A 5,051-nucleotide genomic window follows, 5' to 3' on the forward strand; every position below is an offset into this window, starting at 1 on the left:
GTACTCCACTTTCGTTCGGAATCGAAGATCTGTTTCCAGACGACGTCGGCGAGCTGCACTGCTATCGTGGACAAGACGACAAGACGCTCAGTGCCATTTCCTAAGTACAAGGCGCTGTAGGCGTCGATGGGTATGACCACACTGTCGTTGAATGCGGCAATCTTGCTCATAACAACGGCTCCGGACATTCTGATGGTGACGCCAGGTGGTGGCTGATACGTCGAACCTGACCAACCGAACGCGAAAAGATTGAGGAGGTTTCGGACGTAGTCTCTGCCCAAGGGAGGCATCTGCTTGTTCAACGGGAATATGTCAGCGGGTAGCAAGATTCGAAGGCTTTTCAGGTATCTTGACAACTGCGGCTGGTCCTCGGTCGGAAAGATGCTCCTAGCTCTGCTCCATACAGCTGTCACGACCTCTGCGAAAATGCTGTGTAATGCAACGTCATGCTCCGGGCTTTTCGAGTTTTCTTCAATAGCGCTGCCGATTCCCATGAGTGAGTATTCGTTAAGTACAACGAAGCAGTAAGAGAAGTACTTGTTAGTGGATCTCCACAAGCTTCTTTTCAGTTGTTCGAGAAGAAAGTCTGAGACAGCCTTGAAGACAAAGAAGACAATGGTATCTGGTTGCCGTGTGTCATTCAGGAGTACAGCGAAGGTCTTTGAAAGCAGCTGCACGTTCGGATGGCAAAGGTTTTCTGGAATTTTCCCATCGCTAACGTTGTGAACTACGCGGCGCCAGTCATCGATGGTAAGAGACTTGTCGAGCTGAGCTACAAGCGAGAAGTTAGACACAATATGCTTTGGATCGTACTCCACATCTAGTTCCCTTTCGAGGTTGTTCATAGCCTCCAGGGTGACGCTGAGGTTCATTCGCTCGTTGATGGTCCTTAGGCAGTCCCGGCGCAGTCGTTCATAACGTCCGGCAATCACGTCTTCTATGAGTGGTCTTGTCTTCCGCATAATGATGGCGAAGAGCCCCGACTTGCGAAAATCCTCAATTCCGGCAATAAATATGCTGCGTGGCCAGCCTCCACGACCGTAGAGAGTCAGCAGCGGAGCAGGCTGTATGTTGAACTTTACGGTCATGCGAAGAAGGAAGACCAGGATCTCGTGTTTGGTTTTCAGTTCGGCAATTGTCGGGCGTAGGACGTCTAAGTATGCAGCAGCAGTCGGGCTGCCTCGGCTGTGCGCGTTTGCCGTGGCGACGAGACAGGACTGGAATAAGGTGTACACCGCATGTCCGATAATGTTGTTCGGCGCAGTGTAGAAATCTTTTAGAGAATAGTAATTGAAGTCCTTGAAAGCCAAAGGTTCCGGCCTCTCCGCGTAATGGTCGCATACGTGGTGGTAGAGTGAGCGGCACGGGCTGATTGAAAGGTTGACGTGGTGGTAAAGCTCGTCGACCTCACGCACGCAGCATGGCTTCGCTGCGTCTACGACGGTGTGTTTCGGTTTCCACTGACGGCTGTAAGCAGCCCAGAGAAAGAGTGCCAGGACTGTGACCAGTACCGCTGCTACCAGCTGGATGGCAAGCGCTTGCGGGGAACCGAACACAGACTTGCCGTGAGCACGCGGGACAGTAGTAGGAGTGGGCTGTGCTGATGGGCTTCCAGGTGCAGAAGGTGTCGTGGCCGGCGACAGTTGGGAAAGCTGTGGTGATAGGCTTCTAGCTGGAGAAGGCAGCGTCATGATGGACGGCAGTTGCGGCTGCTGTTGTTGTTGTTGTTGTCCTCTAGAAAATGGCGCATACCCACTGCGGGGGATTGGCCAAGACACAGGCGGCAACTGATAGGTGTACAAAATGTTAAACAAGAAAATAATTGTGGGGAAAAATAAAATAATCATGATAATAATAGCAATTAGGAAATAAAGGAAAGGATCTCAAATGTGTAAATGAAATAGGTTAAACAAATGCTGTGAGATCGGTGACTGAAATAGAGAACGGGGCTAATATTCCACGTTTCAGAAAGCTTTCATTCCAGAGAAATATTGGTCATGAGAAAGACCAGAGCTTAAGACGGCAGCCGTTTAGTGTCTGTAAGGAAGTTTTGCATGGCGGAGAGCACATTCCAGTTGCTGTGCCCAAGGGAGGAAGCCCCAAGAGACAGAGCAACCCCAGCTGACAGACTTAGACCAAGCTGTCGTAACGGAAGCTCCAGCAGGCGGCTCCGTAAAGAGGAGAAACGGCGGCAGGTCAACAAGAAATGATCTATCGTTTCGGGTTCTCCGCAGAACGGGCACAATGGGGAGACCGCCAGACCAGATCTATAAAGGTAGAAGTTTAAAAGAGGCACGCGACAACGTAGACGAGTGAAGGAAACCTCAAGCTTGCGTGATCGCCATCCTTTACTGCACCACGGGTAAAGGAGATGCCGGAATTCGGGAGAGGAGGTCAGAGCTGATGCTGCGAATTCTTTCAGGAGCAGATACCTGCGAAACCTGGCCGCGGTAATATATGCGCTCGGTGGAAGCACAGAAACGACTGGGCCTTGAAGAGACGCCTTCGCCAGGGTATCAGCAACCTCATTCAAATGGATTCCTCTGTGCCCAGGCACCCAGACCAACCGTAATGAACACACGTGGGGTGGAACCAAGCATTTGAATAACCGAAGTGCCTGAGATGTTGTAGGCGCGGTGAGAGAGGAACACAACGATAATGAATCTGTCATAATTATCACAGAAGACAAGGAGCTGTTTAATTTGCGCAACGCTAAGACTACTGCTAGAAATTCGGCCAAATAAATAGGTGTGTAATCGGGAAGGCGGAGTGAGAATGACCAGTCAAGGGAGATGGAGAAAATGCCAACTCCGGCCTTTTCTTCACACTGTGAGGCGTCTGTCGCTATGAGCACATGAGATTTAAAGCACAGCAGGTAATCCTGCAATAAACCGCTGAGCAAATGAAAAGGCATTAACTTTGCATGTTTTGGAAAGATGTCATCGAAGAAAATCTGAATAGATGAGTTGGCGCATACCGGACGGATGTCCGAAATGCGGACGTTTAAGGGGTCCAGGAGGGATTGCACCAAACATATCTGAGGGGTACGGAAACGAGACCAGGTTTCGTTGAAAAATAGCCTAGGCTGACGAAGGAAGATCAAATTGGAGGCATGGAGCGAAGAATCGCACATTCTTACGAACGTTTTCACCGTTAAGAGCCTAAATCTAGAAGTCAAAGATGGAGTACGCGCTTCCAGGTACAAAACGGAATTCGCCACAAATTTTGGAAGGCCCAAACAAAGGCGCAACGCCTCCCGCTCCAAGAGAATCAAGGGGCGAAGTTTATACGCTGGTGCACCAGAGAATAAAACACAGCCGAACTCTAAGACAGGACGGACGTACATTCTATAAATCATAAGAAGTGAGTGCCTTCTCATGCCAGAACGAACACTGCTCAGCCTGCGCAGCATACCGACTGCCCGGACTCCTTTCACAGTGATCTGCTCGATATGGGCCGCCCAGGAAAGAGAAGGATCATAAATTACTCCAAGGTATTTGACACTTTGCACTTGAGGAATTACATGGTTCCGGTAAACAATAGAGATATTAACTGGACGAGAGAGCGGAAAAACCAATAAAGCACATTTATTGACATTAAGGGACAGATTAATGTCTCCTAACCATTGGTCTAGGACATTGAGGTAGGACTGTAAGCACTGGTACAAAGAGGAAATGTCGTTCTCTGAAGCAAAAAAGGCGATGTCATCAGCATACACATAGGTGGCCACCTGAGGACTGCAGGGAATACTGCTGAGTAAGATGTTAAAAAGTACAGGGGAGAGGACCGCCCCTTGGGGCACTCCTCTCGATTGTCGAAATTTGCTTGATGAAACACCGTTCTGAAAGCAGTAAAATTCCCTGTCAGCAAGGATTTCAGCAACCCAAGCCACAAAGTATCTCGGAAGTCCTACTGCCTGCAGTCTTTGCAAGAGCGTCCTGTGCTCAACGCTGTCATAGGCTTTAGATACATCTAAAGTAACAAGCGCTGCGTATTGATTTCGGCGCCGAGCTAACTGTATGCGGCTCTCCAGATCGGTATGGGCACACCATATAGAGCATCCTGGTCTGAAACCAATCTGGCAAGGGTTCAACAACCCAGCCTCTGAAATAACAGACATTATTCTACCATGCAACACCCTCTCAATTAGCTTAACGAGATTCGAAGTTAAAGAAATTGGCCTTATATTGTCTAACACATAACCATCTCCCTGCTTTTTAAGCAACGGGATAATCTTTGCTAAACGCCACTCATTTGGAATCCATGGCCCCTTAAGAGAGTAATTGATAAGCGCCAGTAAGTCGGTGGGAGATTCCTCGTACAATATTTTAATCATAGAAGAAGTCACACCATCAGGGCCAGGGGCCGCGGGTGGAAGGCGGGATACAGTGTTCGAGAGCTCAGTGAGGGTGACCTCCTCGAAATCGTCCAAAGTGGCAAGAAATCTCTGAGGAGAAGGAAGAAGAGCCGTAAACCGGCGCTCAAGACCTCTGCCTATCTCTTCCAGGGACTGTGCAAGTTCAGCCGGTGACTGAACTAGGGAGACAGCGTTCATGGTGGACGAGATTAGTTTCCTGGATTTTAGGTAATTGAATAGAGCACGCCTATTACCAGATTTTGAAAGGAATTCGTAGCGTTCAGTATCGTGCAACTCCTTTGCACGAGATACGGTGCGCTTAAACGTAGCTGCAACGAACTTATAATCGATCCAGTTTTTGGGACACTGATTATGGAGAAGTTTCTTCCAAGCAGCCTTTCGGCGCCTATAATCGCGAGCGCACTCTGCGTTCCACCAAAGGCACGGCGATGTTCCCTTATGTGCCTGAACCAAGAACTCCGATTTTTTACGAGCTCCATCCAAAATTGAACAAATGCGGATAGCATTATCTCCACTGTTGGAATGAGATAATTCCTGAAGGTCTGCTTTGAGGGCATTTTTAAAACTGTCGTAATTTATGAATGTGCGCCGTGTGCTGTTAGGAGAGGTCAACTGGCACATAACTTGGAAGCTGATCGGAAGGTGATCACTATTGGAGGCACAGTCAACTGGC

The sequence above is a fragment of the Amblyomma mixtum genome, chromosome 7 (assembly GCF_055824585.1).
Source record: "Amblyomma mixtum isolate Tamu chromosome 7, ASM5582458v1, whole genome shotgun sequence".
NCBI lineage: Eukaryota > Metazoa > Arthropoda > Arachnida > Ixodida > Ixodidae > Amblyomma > Amblyomma mixtum.